Genomic DNA, 19570 nt, shown 5'->3' with positions numbered 1-19570 from the left:
AGCCTGGCTGCCTGGAGGCCAACTAGGTCTGCTCCAGGCCAATTAGTAGTTCCTGCAAGTTAGGAAACTTAAATAAAAAGGGATTCCCAGAGTTTCCAGGCACCCGAAAACCAATTTTAGCCTGTCCGACCCTGAGTGCGCCAGCCTGAAGTATCTGTCATCAGTCAGCACAAGAGCTAGGAAAACAAGATAGCCGGTGCCCGTCCTCATGAGGATGTCAAAGGCCAGCTTGAACAGCTCATTTAGCCGTGCTCAGTGAGGCTGCATCAGACTACAGAAACAACATGAGCTACAGAATCAGAGCATCCCACCTCATTTCCAGGCCCCATCACTTGGCCCAGCTGTGTTAGCTTGAGCAAAGCCCTTAACCTTTTTGAAGCTCAGTTTCCTTATCTTTAGAATGGGGATAATACGGCTAAGGGACTGAAACAAATAAAAGATCTATTTAAACAACAAACACTCAACTTGAACAATTTTAAGACAAACAGGGACTTGACTTGTGTAAGTAGGATATGAGGCCAAGGTTGGATCCTTGGATCAAGGGATATGATCAAGACTGCCGTTTTCTGCCCACATCTTAGTTCTGCTTTCCTTGCAATTGGTGTGCTTCTCAGGCAGGTGGTCCCCACAGGATAGCAGTGATGGCTACTCATATTTCCAGGAACAGGCCATCTTTCAGCTAGGCAAACTTGCTAAAATGAAGGTCTCTCTTTCCTGCTATCTGTAAGAGAAAAAAAAAATCCTGATAAAACTCATTGGACTATTGGAGTCATGTATCCATCCCTAAACTTCTTCCTATAGCCAGAGCAATGGTATTTCGCTTGGCCAGGCCTAAGTCCAGCAGTCAAAACATGGGGATTTGCCGTAAATCACAAAGACTGTAAGCTAAGGACCCAGAGTCCTTAGCAATCAGGCAGACTCAACACTTTGCCTAATTTTTATACATTTGGCTGAATTCCAAGAAAAGCCTCAGAGGCGCCACCTCTGAACTTCACTGACCATTTACCCAATGGCACAGCATTTACAGTACAGAGAGGGACAACCTGAGAGACTACTTTTGTTCTCACAGGAAACTGATAATTACAACCTAAAAATGGCTGAAACAAAACAAAACCCTTCACATTCCATTTTACACAAGTGGGATTACCAAACAGGAGACCAGAAAACTGTCCTCAGCTATACAATTTTGAGCTATTCAAACTTAGATTTCCTAAAATTAGGGATATTTTGAAGGCTCTGTGCAAAGACAGACATGGGGGAATCAAGTCATAATGTACATGCTCAAAATATGACTCACCACTCTTCTCCATAACAATCCCTCGGGAATCCCGAGGAGCTGGTCGGTGTTTTGCCGTCATCCACCCCAAGGTCCAAAAGAAAGGGGGTTAATCAGTGTTTCCATGGGATGCCCAATTATTTTACTCTTTGCTTGGGTGATAGTCAGCCCCATCCTGCCTCCACAGACATTACACAGAGTGAGCAACGGCAAGGATCACAATTTTTGCCAAAGTTCCTGGCCTCTCAGAGTTGGAGCATTTCACTAGAGAGAGCCCTGGAGTTAGAATCCTGCCTTTGAGGAAACCAGAGCGTCTGGTCCCAACTCCGCAGCCAACCAGTTGTGGGACCTTGAAGGATCAATTACAGTGATTCACCAACATATTGTCGTTATTTTGCTTCTTTACCGAATCCTTGTCATCATGAGTACTGCGTTCAGTGCCTTACAATGCTTTATCTCTAATCCTCCAACAACCCTGATCTCCCCCCTACTAACCTCCATCCTGTGCTCAGTCTGAGTGGCCGGAAGCTCCCAGACACTTGTCAAGGACCACACTTGCGTAAACGCACACTCACAGACACTCACACTCACTCAGCCGTATTTCTGGATCCTCAACAGCGACCAACCTCTTTGATTTTTCAATTCTCAGGCTTCTGCTGATGCCTCAGAACTTTGAACAATTCCATTTGTCCAGCTGAAGCCAGGCTGACTTATCATTCATCCGATCCACATGTCGTACAGACGAAAGGGATTATCTTCTTCAGAACAGCCTAAAGCAACATGAAGTGAGCAGAAGAGGGATTAGGAATGGAGAGTAAACAGCGGTTCCTTTTGGTTTAATATTAAGTGCAGGATATTATATTGTGGAGAAAAAAGTCACTAAAATTCTTTAAAAGTATTTAATTCCTATCTTGGAGCAAAAATATTTAATTTAGATACAAAAAAAGGAGGGTCTAACAGTGGTGGGTTTTAATAGGCATACCACCCCAATACTCAATGCTAAAGGCAGCTACTACCTAATGACCAAGTAAGATGAAATCTCTTAGCCACCCCTACGATAGAGGGCTGCTAAAAGGAATCAGAGATTTCTAGGGGGAGGGTGTAACTCAAGTAATGGAGTGCATGCTTAGCATGCACGAGGTCCCGGGTTCAATTCCCAGTACCTCCTCTAAAAATAAATAAATAAACCTAATTATCTCCTCCACCCCCCGAAAAAAATTTTTTTTAAGAAATCAGAGATTTCTTCCTTGGAGAACCTTTCAGGGAAAGTTGGGTCCTACTTGGAGATGAGGAACATACAAATCCCTTCTATAGAGAACATCATACTTTGTCTTATTTTTTAACTTAGGTTTGGGGGGGAAATGTAAAAATAATGTAATAGCTAACATGAAAGAAGGCTAAAAATATTTGTCCTTTAATCCAGCAATTCTCTTTTTATCATTTCCCCTAAGGAAATAATTATAAATATTTCTGTCCAAAGATATGTATCAATAGTTTAGAATAGTGAAACTGGATCCACCTGAAATCCAACTAAATAAGTAATAGTTTATATGTGTAAACTAATAGACACCCATTAAATTAAGATTTTTTGAGATACTAATTCTTTTAAATAGTGCATTGAACAATGCCCTGGAAAGAAATATATTCCAAATATTTTAAAGTGGTTGCTTTTAAAGTGATATGATTCTTTTTCTTTATACTTTTTAGTACTTTTCAAATTTTCTTCTATGAGAATGTCTTCATTTTATATCCAGAGGATAAAAACAAAACTAAGAACTTACAGAGAATCAGAAACTTGAAAATAGTAATGAATAATATTATGGTAAATAATAAATAATATTATGGTAAATTTTATGTTATGAGTTTTTTTTTACCTCAATTTAAAAATGATAATAACATCCCAGCAGGAAATCCACAAGGGCAGGTGCAGCCGGTTACCTGGAGACCTGACCATCTCAGGCAGGTTGGCAGAAGGGGGCTGATAAGTCCTGGCTACGAGTAGAGCTCTCTGTTTATTCTGAACCAATAAAATAAAATGCTCACAGGCCCAGAAACTGACCTCTATGGTGCTGTTTAGTTTTTCTCCCCCTTTGGAGAGACTTTGGCATTTATTTCTCTATTTCAGCCCCTCTACTCATCCTTGAAGATGGGAGAGCAGAAACCCACACTCACAAAGTGGACAAGGACCAGCAGAGAGTCAGGGGAGCCAGAACAAACGTTGGAGTCCACACCCAGGTTTAACCTCTTACTTTCCCCTCAAGGCCACACATTCCCACTTCACTGGCCTCCCCAGTTTCCAACTCCTTTTTCTGGACAGAAGGGCCAACCCAAAAGAGCCAGGAGAGCTTGCTGTGGGATCAGGTGACCTCATGTAGGCAGGTGGCCTGGACCTCCACTCCCCTGTGTAGAGCAGACTCTCAGCTCCCAAACCTTCAGTTCCTGGAACACATCAGACCTGCATCCAGTAAAGAAGGGGCTGGTGAAAGCCATGTGTCTTGTATGTGAAGAGGAAGACTGAGGGGCCTTAATGAGTTCCTCAATGTTTCTAAAGGATAATCTGGATCTCAGTTGGTGTGGTACCCTTAGACTCCACTCAGATGTTAGGAAGCAAGATTTAGTAGCTTTTTTTCTAATTAGGAAAAGCAACGTTTTAGAAACCTAGACTTACATTAAAATGAAGAAAACAAAATAAACTCCCCTCTCCTGAACAAACGTTAGAGATTAAGGAAAAGCATCGATGGCAGAAATGAATGATGGTGAAAGATCACTCTGAGGCTTAAAAAACACAGAAAATTACTAATATTAGTATTGCTATCATTATCATCTATTGAGATCTAGTAGATCAGTTTCAGGCCTTTCTTGTTCACTAGTTCCAATCCTCAAAATAACCCATGGAACAGGTATTATCATCCTCATTTCACAGATGAAGAAAATAAGGCTCAGAGAGTCAAAATGTCTTGCCTAAGTAAGGTGATCAACTGTCCTGGTTTGTCCAAGACTGTCCCGGGTTTAGCACTGAAAGTCTTGCCTTCCAGGAAAACCCTCAGCCCTCAGCAAACTAGGACATCTGGTCACCCTATGTCAAAACCACATAGCTAATAGAAAAGCATGAATTCCAGTCAAGGCTTATCTGGCTCCATACCTCACTCTCTTTCCACTATGCCAGAGTGAATCCCACTAAAATACATACATACATACATACATAGAAAGGGGGGAAGGAAGGAAGGAAGGAAAGAAGGAAATCTACTTTAAAGGAAAAAGTATTTGTCTACGAAACCAAAAAACATAATACCTAAAACAAAACATACTGTAAAATTTCAATCTTTAATTCTCAAGTTTAAAAAAATGTCAAACAAGAGGAAATCTATTGTAAATGGTGGACAGACAGATGGATGGGGTGGGGGCGGACATCAGGCTAGCTGGTCCCTCTGAGCTGACGCGTTCAGCCTCTGCAAAACTCTCAGTGAGCTGTGTGGCATGGATATACATGTCAGGGCTTCTCGGCTAAAGAGGGCTGGGGTGTGAAGCCACCCAGAGGGTCAGGGAAAGGTCCAGGGCCCCCAAGATGCACTGTCCGCAGGTGAAATCTCTGACCCCTCCAGTGGTAGCAGCCAAACGCCACCCAAAGATCACAGAGATCGGGTGTGAGCTGAGGCTCATTTCATCTCAGCACTAATCTTAGGTTCGGACTCCCCAGCACTCTGGGATGTGAGTCAGTTTCCCCCACCATCAGGAGTTTTTTCCATTCCTTTCTTGTCTCAAGTGGAGCTGGATGTGACCTGCTCACTCTGCTCTCATTTTTGTGACCAGTCCAGGCTTTTGCTGTTATCAAAGCTGCCGCCCTTAGCCCTTGTTGACAATAAAAGGCTTATTTATCTTGTTCAACAAGCCAACTTGAATTTCCCCAAAGAACTTTTTGAAAGGTAAAATATCAAACATATTAATCATCTAGGACGTTGCCACCCATACTCATTGCCCAGAGGAGGACAGTTGCCATGGCAATGGCTCTGGTAAAGAGGATGGAGTCTGGCTGAAGGGTGAATAAAATACCATAATGGGACAAAGACTGCCCAGCCAGCCAACTCCTTATGATACTGGGAGTGTTTGCCCAAGTCTTAGGAGTTAAGTCATAATTAGGAGAGCGTGAGAAAAAGAAAAATGTCCAGCAAACATTTTGAAGGGTGAGGGTGGGAAGGTCGAATGCAGATAGAGATGATGTGAAAACCAGTGGTGGGTATGTGACTGTGTCTTCTCCTGAGGGCTGGCAGACCCCTCCCACCAGTAGCCCTTGTGCAGACAGACCAGTCCAATCCATCTGCAAATGGGCACAGCCAATGGGACAGAAAGAAGCCAGTAAAGGGTTCACTGGAAAGGTGGTGTCAGAATGACCCTCACGGCCTCTTTGGCAACATACTCCAAGTTGCTACCTGGTTCATTCTTTGTGACCAAGTGGTCCCATTCCTGGAAATCTGCCAAAAAGAAAGCATCCTGACTCTAATTTAAAAAAAAGCTGTGTTTCTATGGCTAAGGGAGCCATCACCTGAAGGACGGCATGCAGAAAATGTGAAAAGAAACTTGGTACTGTTATCATGCCAGGTACATGTCTTCCCACGTGCAAGAAATGCCATCCAAAGTGGTGAGAGAAAGTCAAACAAAAATAAAGCTCTGTACAAAACAGAAACAGACTCACAGATGTAGAAAACTTATGGTTACCAAAGGGGAAAGGTAGAGGGAGGGATAAATTAGGAGTTTGGGATTAGCAGATACAAACTACTATATATAAAATAGGAAAACAATAAGGTCTTACTGGATAGCACAGGGAACTGTATTCAATAGCTTTTAATAACCTATGAAGAAAAAGAATACAAAAAAGAATACATGTATAACTGAATCACTATGCTATACAGCAGAAACTAACACAACATTGTAAACCAACTAGACTTCAATAAAATAAATAATAAAACTTTGACTTCTAAAAAAGCAAAATTCAATCCACTTGGAGAGAATAAATCCTCAACTTGCAGGAGCAGTGAAAGTTCTGTGCACCAACCAGGTTTTCATTACTACCAGGGCTGTGCCTAGAAAAACAGCATCTATGCAACGTGAGGAAAAAGGGGTTTAGATACCAAAAGCCACCAGCAAACATCTGTCTGGATATATTGATGAAGTTGCTGGCTTTCTATATGATTTTATTTTCTGCTTGGACTTTTCAAAGGATAACATAGATGTTCAAGTTAGAAAATAACATGTCTTAAGACAATTAAAGCAGAGAAGCTGATAAATATTCTTTTGCTCTTAAGAAGTTCTGAACAGCAGCAATGTAACTAGTCTTCTGCCTTAAATCATTACTTTCCTTATAAGCATTGTATTGAATGGCAATAAATTAAGTGGCAAATTTAATAGAAAAAATTTCCTGGTTTATATGCATATTTAACATTTTCATATAATTCTTATTATATGAATAATTCTTTTATCCTCTCCCTCTATTTTATTTATAGATATTGCAGCTGTGAGCAGATTAGCATTTTTGCTAAAATTCTCCCCTTATTCCCTTGTTGGTCTCATAGTTCTTCAAATCAGCAGTCCCTTAATTAATTGTAGTTCCACAGACTACTTAAATATCTGAGACCATTATTGCTAAATGGTTCCTTTGTAATCAGCCCTTCGTAATCAGTCCAGACCCAAATCAAACACAAGTTTTATTTATGATTTTTTAATTTGTTCTTGAAGCCAAAATATCAATACCTTTCATATGAGATCAAGAACAGGAGGAACCCTTCACATAGGCCCAAGTGAATACACTGGACCTCAGAAAAGCATCTATCACACATCTTACATTGAACTCAAACTGTCATGAAAGCCAGGAGAACAGGGTTTACCATGAGGGTGTGTAACGTAAATGAATCATCACTCTTTGGGAAAGTTCTTTGAAACAGAAACCAAACTTTTTTTACTTCCTTCTCTCACCCACCAAAGTAGATGATTAGATAGATAACATAGATAGATAGATAGATAGATAGATAGATAGATAGATAGATAGATAGATAGATAATGTTAGTGGATGGAGGGACCCCTAAATTAGGAGGCCCACCAAAGTGTGGGTTCTTGCTGCCGACTGAAAGAATTCACACAGCAGAGGCAGAGGGACTAAGTGAACAGCTGCTTTATTGCTCAGAAGGGGAAAAGGAAGGAAAGTTCTCAAGCAGAGAGAAGAGAAAAAAAGCACTCAAGCAAGGAAGAGGTGCTCAAGTGGGAAGCCATCAGCCAAGTTGGGCAGTAGGGACAGCTCGCCCAGGTCAGGCCATGTGGACTTTTATGAGATGCTTCCACCATCATGTCCTTGTTCTGGTTGTGATGGAGACCATCAGGCCTTGTGTGAGTTTTTCAGTCCTTGTATGGGCTTTTCTGGTTGTCATGGCAACCGTCTACTGTCATGGCGCTGGTGGGTGTGTTACTTAGCATGCTAATATATTACGATAAGCATATGATGAGATGCAAGGTCCACTGGAAGTCAAATCCTCCACCATCTTGGACTGGATTCTAAACATTTCTTGTTTCTTCTCTGCTGCTGCCTCCTGATACTTAGACAAGAGTAATTGGTTTCTATTTGAGGGAGGGGCAGGGGTATTACCCTGGGAACAACAGCCTTGGTAACAAAAAGAAAAGTTGCTTTTAACCAGAATACCTGCAACCTTGCGGACTCGGCAAAGCCGTCGCCAAAGATTCTGTTCAGACATGAAAGTTTTAAAAGGAAATGAAAGAATAATCTCAGTTAATCGTTGAGATACGTGGTGAGAGTCATCGCCATTCCCCAGTGCCTACAGGCTTGTCCTAATCAACTGCTTAAGCCTGCTCTCGTATGACTCAGGGAGGCCTAGGAGACTTCAGCTTTCCAGTAAACAAGAGGCAAGGGGGTTTGGGGGTAAGAAGGCTGTACAAAACTGAACCAAAAAAAAATTTTTTTTTTACTCTTTAGCCAAACTGGAGCAGGTCACCTGCAAGTGCTGGAAATGAAGAAAGAACTCAAAGTCAGATTGATGAGTGAGAGTTGATGCCAAATGGCCCACAGGGGGGTTTCCACAAGATACCCATCATGTAGTTTGTATTTTAACCTCCTCTGGGAAGTCTCAGACCCCACACATTTGATATTTGAACTGAGCTCACTGCATAAAGGGGAATAGAAATAATGCCCTCATTGGCCCACAAACACTGACCAGAAATGTGCCACTAGTCATGGACCAAAGACAGAAAAGGAATCACCTGTGAGAAAACTGAACCCACATTCCATGTTGTATGCAGGACTTCATGTATATAGGTCTTCCTCTCATGGTCTACAATCTGTGCTTCTCCACATGTTTTTTGACTTCAGGTTTTTGCCTGGCACAAAAATTATTACCAAAGTGGTTTGAAGGAGCTTCCAGTATGGCTTAGAAACCTCCTACCGGACCGATCCTCCTGCAGATAACAAATATAAACTCTGTAGAAAATAGAAAAAGCAACCACCTGAATCCACTAAAGAGTGCACAAAGACGGGCATATTCAGGAGGGCAGGTGACACTTGGAAGAAAGGAAACTCATGCCAAGCGAGTTTTTGTGGCTTCTGGCCCAAGGAAAGGACAAAGTCAGGCAGCAAAGAGCAGCTCAAACTTTGTTAGAAAACCAATAGTTTTTGTGGCCTGAAGAATCGAAGCAGAGTTCAAAGTAACTCTAGCTACCATAAAGGGCGGGAGGAATTCTGGAAGGAAGACACTCAGAGGGATAAGGTCTAAGACAAACTTTCCTCTAAATCTCTGACTAAACTCTGAACTATACAACAACAATGCTGACTGGAAACAGCTGGCTTAAGTTAAAAAAAAAAAAAAGAATGGAGATTTGAAACGTCCCCAAGAAACAGAGTTTGCAATTTGAATACAAGCAAGTTAACTGTCAACTCAAACAAACAAACAGATCGATACTCTGGAAAAGTAAAACCTTTAGAATGTAACATTTACAACATCCAAAATAGAATCCAAATTATTTTATATGCACATGACATGAACCATTTTTAGTAGAAAAGGCAATCAATGGAGACTGACTTCAATATAACCTAGATGTTGGAATTAGACAAGAATTTTAAAGCGGCTATTGTAACTATGCTGAAATACATAGAAGAAAATATGCTCATAATGAATGAAAAGATACAAAACATCAGCAGAAAGAGAAACTTTTTTTTTTCAAACGACATTCTAGAACTGAAAAATAATACCTGAAATAAAAAATGAACTTACAAGCAAAATGGAGATGACAGGAAATCATCCGTTAACTTGAAGATAGATTCGTAGAAATTATCCAAGAACAGAAAGAAAAAACATCAGGGGCTTGTAAGACAATATCAAAAAGAAACAATGGAGGCCAGAAGACAGTGGTTTGATATAATTAAGGTGCTGGAAGAAAAACCTGTCAGCCTAAAATGCTATATTCAGCTTGAATATCTTTTAAGAGTGAAGGGAAAATACAGTTTTCTGATAAAAGGAAATCACGAGAATGCAGTGCCAGCAGATCTACTATACAAAAAAATGTTAGAGGAAGTTCTTCAGACTGAAAGGAAATGATACCAGATGCAAACTAGGATCTTCAGGAAGAAATGAAGAGCATCAGATACAGACCTCATTAAACAGGACGTTATGGATCACTAGGTATAATGCATGGCTCAAAGCCTGAGAATTTGAGACAGTCAGTGTACTGCATCCAGCCTTCCAGCATCACAGCATTCCTGGGCAGCCGTCAGGGTTCCCACACTCCCCTACATAACTGGGAGTAGCAACAGTCACATTAAGAGGGACATATCTGCTTATGTACAAAGATGAAACACAAAAGCATTGAGTAAGTAATAGGCAAATCTTGGCAGCCCTTAAACCCAACACTAAACCAGGAAATTCTTAACTTTGAAAACTTAATTGAAAGTATTTCTGAAGATGTCTCTGAAGATGTTACTTTACATACATCTGATATAGAGGTGGACGCTTCCAGGATGAGAATTTCTTCACAATCTCCATAACTCTAAGGTACCTCTTCACAGGTCTTTAGGTAAAAAACAAAGGCAAACAAAGAACTAATCAATGGCCATTACCGGATGTCTTGTCTCCTATTAGGAGACAGTGTTAGCTTTAAAAAATTTTTATTTTCAATCTATACTCCTCACCAAACTATTGGTTTAGACATCTCTTCTTATGTTTTGATCTCCCCCTTTTTGTGTGTTAATATTTGAATATTTTGTGCAATACACGAGCTTCTTTGTTTTGTGTTTACGGATTAAAGGTGTATCAGTAAGAACAAAGTCAATTTCATAGTCTTTGATTCTCAACCAGGATGTGCTAAGGAATGGGAGACCTCTAGACTATAATAGAAGAAAAAAAAAGTAACTTTATGCCTAGCACAGAGTTGATTGACTGAAAGTATCTGATAAAATAACTTCTTCACACTAGGGTGATGGTGGGAGAATTGTGTATATATACGAAGTTTTAGGGAAATAAGATTTTAAAAGAAATGAAACTAAATTCACTCTACTTTTAATCACCTAGGAACTGCTTTTAAAAAGGACTGCAAATGAAAATTCCAGCTGAGTTTTAAATTGTGACTGTCCTGAGTAGCGTGATGAAATCTCATGCCGTCCCACTCTTATCTCACTCTGTCCCATCCAGGAAGTAAGTCATCCTCATCCCTTTGTCCAGCATGTACTGCCCATTAGTCACTTAGTAGCCATCCTGGTTATCAGACTGACTGTCATGGTATCACAGTGCTTGTGTTCAGGTAGCCCTTATTTTACTTAATAATGGCCCCAGATGCTCGAGAGTAGTGATGCAGGCAATTTGGATATGCCAAAGAGAAGCCGTAAAGTGCTTCCACTAAGTGAAAGTTCTTGACACAAGGGAAGAAAAAATATGCTGAGGTTGTTAAGACTTAACGGTTCAGACGACTCTTCTACCGTGAAGTTATGAAGAAGGAAAAAGAAATCCCTGCTAGTTTTGCTGTCGTAACTCAAACTGCAGAAATCACAGCCACAGTGCATGATAAATGCTCAGCTAAGATCAAAAAGGCATTAAATACATACAATAAAATATTTTGAGAGAGAGACCACATTCACATAACTTTTATTACAGTATATTATTCTATTGTTCTATTTTATTACTAGTTATTGTTTAACAGCAATCTCTTACTGTGCTTAATTTATAAATTAAACTTTATGATAGGTATGTAGGTACAGGAAAAATATAGTGTATGTAGGGTTAGGTGCTATCCGTGGGTACAGGCATCCACTGGGGGCCTTGGAATGTGTACCCCATGGATAAGGGGGAACTACCACACTTCACTAAAATCTTACTGGCATCCTGAGAGGTTCTAGAAGCTTTGGTGCCATGACCTGGCCATGTCAGGAGACTAGACTGAAGCTTCCCTGGAGGGAAGAGGGGGGTCTTTGAACCTTGGGTACTAAACGGGCACAAAAGTCTCCCCTGTTCGGAGCCAGGGACAACAAATGACTGGATCTGAAATGTCAACTCAGACTGATTCCAAGTGACTGGTGAGAAGGACTCAAGCATGCCATGACCAGGGAGCAGTGTCTGTCATGGAACTGGCTGGGGACAGGCAGCACACCTGCCACACGCTCGCCCTCCTGAGACCCTGAGATTCCAAGACCTCAGCCAACCACTCCTGCCTCACAGGGAGGATGCACTCCCTCCAACACGTATTCAAACATTATGTATTCAAAGTCTTGTGTTTTATGTTTTAACTGCTCTTAAACAAGCATACACTAACAAAAGTGCACTGTTTCCAGCCAATTCATTGTTGGACAGCCCTCCAAGCCCAAGAGCCATTCTCGTCACAGTTTTTGTCCCTTGCCTCTGGGCTCTTGGCAATCCTCAACTCACTATTTCTTGAAAATCAACAGCACTCCACCTGGCGAATTTTACTTCAGAATTTTAGGATTATTGTTATTTTTAGGATTTTTCTTGTCTTCCTGCTTCATCCTAAAGATTTTAAGTGTGAGGAGCTCTGACATCCTTCAAAACTGCTTTTGATCTTTCAGGGAGCTTTTGGAGAGGGTCCAACTTCACAACGTCCCTATGAAACAAGGTCATGGAGAATCCTTTGAATTTACGTCCTCAAATATTTCTTGAGTACCTACTTTGTACCAGGTGCCATGGCAGATGCAGAGATGAATAAAGAAGAAAGAGAAAGTATCACTTGTTGAGATGCTGTTGGACTCTGTATTGTGCCAACACCACGCCAGGACTTGCAAGTGCTTCAGCTCATTTCATTCCCACAGCAACCTCCCAAAGCATCATTATCACAATTAGAGCTGAGGAAACTGAGGCTCAGAGAGGTTACATGACTCGCCCAGTCATTCTTCTAGTGACTAATGGAGCTGGCAGTTGAATCATGTCTATCTGACATGTGGACAAAAAAATGTCACCTGCCATATCAGTAAACAAAGGATGTTGCAGCCCTCAAGCCATCAGCCCCTGACTGTGAACCCTAAGGGGATTCAGGATGGAGGAAAAACAGGACACTGGCCCTAGATAGTTAAGGTGAAGGTCAAAGGAATGATTTCAATGAGCCCAGACTCTTACATCTTCCCATACATATAAAAGTGCTAAAATCAACTTGGGGTCCCTGGTTTTCTGTAGTTAGCAGTAATCTTTTGATGTTCTACAACTTGGGTTTTTTGTTTGAACTCTTGTATGTCCTCACTCCTCCTTTATCTCTTTTTTTGAGGGGTGGAGGGAAGGCAGGTAATTGGGTTTATTTATTTATTTTTAAAATAGAGGTGTTGGGGCTTGAACCCAAGACCTCATGTATGCTAGGCATGCACTCTAACACTGAGCTATGCCTTCCCCCAACCCTTACCTCTCTGGAAAAGTCCTACAGAGCTATCTGAGAGCCTGTCTCCAGGGCTTAAGTCCTTAGTAAGTCCTGAAATAAAACATAACTCTCAACTTTTATGTTATGTCTTTTTTTTCAGTCAACAGACTCAAAGCCGAATTCAGCAAGGTAGCAGGTTACAAGATTAATGTTCAAAAATCAGTTGCATTTCTTTACACTAACGATGAATCAACAGAAAAAGCAAAGAAACAATCCCCATTAAAATAGCACCCAAAGTAATAAAATACCTAGGAGTAAATCTAACCAAGGAGGTGAAAGACTTATACACGGAAAACTGTAAAACACTGATTAAAGAAATTAAAGGCAGCTTTAAAATGAAAAGATATCCCATACTCCTGGATTGGAAGAATCAATATTATTAAAATGGCCATACTGCCCAAGGCAATCTACAGATTTAATGCAATCCCTATCAAATTACCCAGGACATATTTCACAGAACTAGAACAAATCATAATAAAATTTATATGGAATTACAAAAAACCTAGAATTGCCAAAACATTACTGAAGAAAAAGAAAGAGGCTGGAGGAATAACTCTCCCAGACTTCATAAAATACTAGAGCTACAGTAATCAAAACAGCATGGTATTGGCACAAAAACAGACATATGGACCAATGGAACAGAATAAAGAGCCCAGAAATGAACCCACAAACTTTTGGTCAACTAATCTTCAACAAAGGAGGCAAGAATATACAATGGAATAAAGACAGTCTCTTCAACAAATGGTGTTGGGAAAACTGGACAGCAGCATGTAAATCAATGAAGCTAGAACACTCCCTTACACCATACACAAAAATAAACTCAACATGGATCAAACTCTTAAACATAAGACAAGATACAACAAACCTCCTAGAAGAAAATATAGGCAAAACATTATCTGACATACATCTCAAAAATGTTCTCCTAGGGCAGTCTACCCAAGCAATAGAAATAAAAGCAAGAATAAACAAATGGGACCTAATTAAACTAACAAGCTTCTGCACAGCAAAGGAAACCAGAAGTAAAACAAGATGACGACTTACAGAATGGGAGAAAATTTTTGCAAATGAAACAAAAGCTTGATCTCCAGAATATATAAGCAGCTCATATGACTTAATAAGAAAAAAACAAACAACCCAATCCAAAAATGGGCAGAAGACCTAAACCATCAATTCTCCAAGGAAGAAATACAAATGATCAATAGGCACATGAAAAAATGTTCAATATCACTAATTATCAGAGAAATGCAAATCAAAACTACAATGAGGTATCACCTCACACCACTCAGAATGGCCATCATTCAAAAATCCACAAATGACAAATGCTTGAGAGGCTGTGGAGAAAAGGGAACCCTCCTACACTGCTGGTGGGAATTCAGTTTGCTGCAGCCACTGTGGAAAACAGTATGGAGATTCCTCAAAAGACTAAGAATAGACTTACAATATGACCCAGGAATCCTGCTCCTGGGCATATGTCCAGAAGGAACCCTACTCCAAAATGACACCTGCACCCCAATGTTCATAGCAGCATTATTTACAATAGCCAAGACATGGGACATGGGAACAGCCTAAATGTCCGTCGACAGATGACTGGATAAAGAAGTGGTATATTTATACAATGGAATACTATTCAGCCATGAAAACCGACAACATAACACCATTTGCAGCAACATGGATGTTCCTGGAAAATGTCATTCTAAGTGAAATAAGCCAGAAAGAGAAAGAAAAATACCATATGAGATTGCTCATATGTGGAATCTAAAAAAAAAACCCAAACAAATACAAAACAGAAACAGACTCATAGACATAGAATACAAACTTGTAGTTGCCAAGGGGGCAGGGGGTGGGAAGGGACAGACTGAAATTTCAAAGTGTAGAATAGATAAACAAGATTATACTGTATAGAACAGGAAAATATATACAAGATTTTGCGGTAGCTCACAACAACAAAAAAAAAAAATGTGATGAATACATATATGTTCATGTACAACTGAAAAATTGTGCTCTACACGGGAATTTGATACAACATTGTAAAATGACTATAACGCAATAAAAAAAAGTTTAAAAAAAAGAAAAGAAAAAAATGTTTAAAAAAAAGAACATGTATCAAGAGCAAAAATCTTCCACAGGAATTAAAATTTTTTATGTTTTCATAAAAAGAAAAAAAAAAATAAAACAGACTCAAAGCCTGTTGTGCTTCAATGCAACACTACAATGGGCCAAGTGAGAAGTAAGGCCCAAAGGAAAGGGGGAGGAGGGACCCCGGAAATTTGGAGCCAGAGCATTCCCTAGCGAGCTGTACAGAAGTGGGCCTGTTACAAACCTCTCTTGGCCCCAGCAGCCCCGTCAAGTAGACTGATACCTACCTCACATGGTTGTTGGGAGGATTAAAAATAATATGTGTAAAGCATCTAGCACGTAGTACTAGTCTACAAGGAATAATTATTGTTATTCACAGATATGCAAATTATCATTTCTCAAAGAGGCAGGAGCCATTTTCCTACACACCAACTCCTCAGAACTTGCAGTGGGTATAAGTTATGAAATCTAGGATCGAAGTTAACAGGATTTTGCTACATGGTTTTGAGAAGGTTTAGGGTTGTCTCAAGAATCTCTAACGAAAACGAATATATGTATGTTCACGTATGACTGAAGCAATGTGCTGTACACCAGAAATTGACACAACATTGTAAACTGACTATAAAAATTTTAAAAAAAAATCTTCAATAAAAAAAGTACAAAAAAAAAAAATCTTCCAGAAACACTAAGAAACAGTCCTATGGTATGGCTCTTGCTCTCAATAAAAATTCTTTTAAAAAAAAAAAAATCTCTGGAAAATCTTTAAGAAGAGAAAATCCCAAATCAGAGGCAGGTTCAGAGACTGGCTTTCCCACTTCCGTGTCCTCATGCAGTGGAGATACTAGCCAGGAATGCCAAACAGACTCCCCATTGTTGCAACCCATTTGTGAGTTTGCATGAAAAGTGATAAACAACATAACCACAATCCTGGCCCCCTGGAATAACCACGGGCATCTTCAGTGAGAAGGCGGCCATTATCTAAACTGCCTGGAATCCCTGCCTCAAATCTTTACAGAAAGACACAAACTCACATTGGATCACCCGGGAATGCTGACTTTGTTTGCTAAAGCCACACCAAAGGCATCCCTGAATGAGGGAATTGACAGGACACCTGTCTCTGCATTGAAACCTAATTAGAAGCAAGACCAGCCCCTACTATTCTCTCAGGAATCTTCACAGTTTCTAAACTGTTTAGTCCTTTATGATTCAGTCATTTCCATGGCAGGGAGACTCCATCCTTGTTTCTTCTAGTGACCTTCCATCCACAGCACAGCAGGGATACTCACGGAACGAGCTGCCTCCCAGAGAGGTTTGCTAGGGTGGAAGGACTTGACGGGAATTGAAAATGCATCCCCACTGGAAGGACTTGACAGGAACTGAAAATGCATCCCCATGACACCAAAAAGAATTCTTCCTCACCTCCTATCCCTGATGCTGTGAATTCTACTCTGGTAGCAGAGTGTCAGGCAGGCAGCATCCCAAATTCTTTCATGAAAGGACCTCTTTAAAAAGAGGGTAATTAATATGTGGAAGGGGAGGGCATAGCTCAGTGGTAGAGTGTGTGCTTAGCATGCATGAGATCCTGGGTTCAATCCCCAATACTCCCATTAAAATTTTTTTCATAAAATTTTTAAAAAACTTATACAACTAGAAAAGAGGGCAACAGTGGGGATGGTTGCACAACATTGTGAATATACTAAAAACTACTGAGTTGTACACTTTAAAGTGGTGACCATTATGTTACACGAATTTTATCTCAAAAATAATTTTTTAAACATAAAAAAAGAAAACAAGAGAAACTCGGCCTTGGGAAGCCTGAAGGGGCCATCTCAATCCCAGCTCTAGGTAGGGAGTCTTGTGCACGTTGCATTCTGCTTCATAATATATCTGTATTTGTTGTAATGTTTTAAGGGTTAAAGTTATTTACCAGTTAAAATGCTTAACGTTTATCCCCTCAGACAGTTAAATAAAATTGATACCCCACAAAGATGCGCCTTACTTTCCTGGGGGTTTGGAGAACCCTGTGGCAGCACCATCGCATGAGGGCTTGAGAAGCGTCAGAAGCCAACCAGGCTTACCAGGGTGTGCTCCCGGTGTCCTGGGTGTCGTCCCAGCGCCGAGTTGCCTGGCACTCTAGGAAACAAGGAAATTCTTCCTGCCTTCAAGCCATCAGCCACCATAGCCGCGCCCAATGTGGTGCTTTGTGACAGGAATTCTGGATGGAGAAAAATAGGATACTGGCTTTAGATAATTAAGATGCAAATCTGAGAAATGATTTCAATGAGCCCAGATTCTTGCATCTTCAAAAAGCACTAAAATCATTAACTTGAGATGTCTTTTTTGTGTGTGACTAGCAAAAATCTTTTGATGTTCAAATACGTGTTTTTTTTTCAACAAGAAAACTTCCATATAGCCTGGCTCCTCCCTTACCTCTTTGGAACTGTTCCTCTGACATGTGTGAGAGGCTGCCTTACCAGACTACAGTCCTCAGTAAGGTCCCCGAGAAGAACGTAACCTGCAACTTTTAGACTGTGCATTTTTCTTCAGTCCACAGTCCCAACGTGTGATTCCAGGTTGGAGATCCTTACCGTGGACCTTAGTTGCATCAAGTCACTCAGGACATTCATTTCTTCCTCTGTTGTTGCGGGAAAATGTGCTACAGCTCAGTTGTGACAGCATCCTGGATCCAGGTGAGAGACCAAGCAGGACGCGGACACCAACCGGCCCAGAAAAGTTAACACTTCAAGCTCTGAACCCCGTTTGTAGGTTTATACAGGCCTTTTATAGGCTGCCAGTTTTACACTTTGCAACATCGTATGCAAATAAAGTACAACAGAAGTTGACCAACCAGGAACAAGCTTTGTAGAAATAAACCAATCAGGAGTGCATTCCATGCAAATGAAGTACTACAAATGGACAAATCAGAAGTTAGGGAAGTGGACCAATCAGAAGTGAGAGTAATAACCAATCAGAAGTGAAAGTAATAACCAATCAGAAGTCAGAGTAATAACCAATCAGGAGTGAAGGAGAGTGAGCTCAGGGAGCCAATAGAATTCTAGGTGTAAGTTAGCCGCTTTAGAGGCAAAAAGTGAGATAGAGCCTCTGGGCCAGGGAATCGGACGGTGCGAAGAGGAGAGCAGCAGCCTTGCATAGGGGTCCTGCTGGTCTTTTTATGGGGCTTCCCGCCTCACTGTTAAGTTAGGAATCCAGCACCTACTGTACCATGAAACACACCTAAATTTTTTTAAAAATATATTTTATGTCACAAGAATAATTGGCAAAAGACAAAACAATAACACCCACAACAGCCCCCAAAACACCACGTACACAGACATTCATGCTCACTAGGTGGTATCTCCAGCTTTGAGAGCTTATCCAAGGCAGGAGGCCTCCCTCAGGTAAGCAAAGAGCAAACATTTAGTGGAAGGTTTCCAGGTGAAGCAAGAAAGTAAAGCTCCTCCATCCAAGAATAGAGCCCTGTTGAGGCCAAGGTCAGGGCAGACTCCGCAAGATGGGAGAAACGCCCTGTCCTCAGTGCAGATTCAGGCTGTATGTCAAGAACAAAATAAATGTTTCTTTTTGTGACAGTATTTCCTTTCATTGATCCACTGGTAAAAGAAGTGACTACCCCAAATGGAAGACGTAAGTCAGAGGACCCACATCTACCCTCACTCACCAAACAAGAACTCACCACGGCCTATCGTCTCCTCCCGTGTCCGTGTGCAGAGGACCAGGGCTCAGCTCTACACGTGCACCTGGAGATGTGGGCACCTGAGTGAGGAGAGGAGCAGGAGCAATACACGCTTGACCTGGGCAGGAAAGGGGCCCCAGGCCTTGTGGGGGTCTGCTCTCTCAAGTGCCTTGTTGGAAATTTCCTGAGTCCCCCTCCAGGCCCTAGAACTGGCTGAGGCCAGCAGTGCCGACTGAGAAGGCACCTCAAGCACAGACTGGGACACAGAACTCAGTACCTGTTTCTTCCTTTCTCAGCACTGATTCTCCACTCTGAATGTGGGATTGCTCAGATGCCCCAAAGAGCTCTGGGACACATGCCTACGTGCCACCAGTTTCAGTGGCTGAGCCAGTAAACCCCTCTTCTTATTTAGTACAATATTTCTCTGGAAGATCATCCAAGATTGGGCCCCTATATAAAAGTAAAATTAAATTAAAAAGCAAGGACACAAATGAACTACTTATTACTTATAACTTAGATGACTGATTTATTGAATATGTGTAAGTACATTTCACTGTCCTTTACAATTGGATTACCTCATTCTGTTCATTCTTATTTTGTGGTTGGCTTTATTCCTTTAATAACTA

The 19570-nt window shown here is 40.9% G+C and overlaps 1 long non-coding RNA gene and 1 pseudogene across 1 annotated transcript; one reads left to right on the top strand and one right to left on the bottom strand.

Annotated features, from left to right (window-relative positions):
• Positions 1-6: 6 nt before the first annotated feature.
• On the bottom strand, positions 7-18699 carry LOC123616094 (uncharacterized). Its single transcript, XR_012509308.1, has 4 exons — positions 17842-18699; positions 17332-17468; positions 1903-2046; positions 7-721 (listed from the first exon to the last, which is right to left on the bottom strand). It is a non-coding gene; the product is annotated as an uncharacterized LOC123616094 (long non-coding RNA).
• Positions 4842-6439, top strand: LOC105066869 (cysteine-rich PDZ-binding protein pseudogene; annotated as a pseudogene).
• Positions 18700-19570: the final 871 nt, after the last annotated feature.

The sequence above is a fragment of the Camelus bactrianus genome, chromosome 1 (assembly GCF_048773025.1).
Source record: "Camelus bactrianus isolate YW-2024 breed Bactrian camel chromosome 1, ASM4877302v1, whole genome shotgun sequence".
Taxonomy (NCBI): domain Eukaryota; kingdom Metazoa; phylum Chordata; class Mammalia; order Artiodactyla; family Camelidae; genus Camelus; species Camelus bactrianus.
Note: the sequence above shows the minus strand (reverse complement) of the source record. Positions and strands in the feature narration are given on the sequence as shown.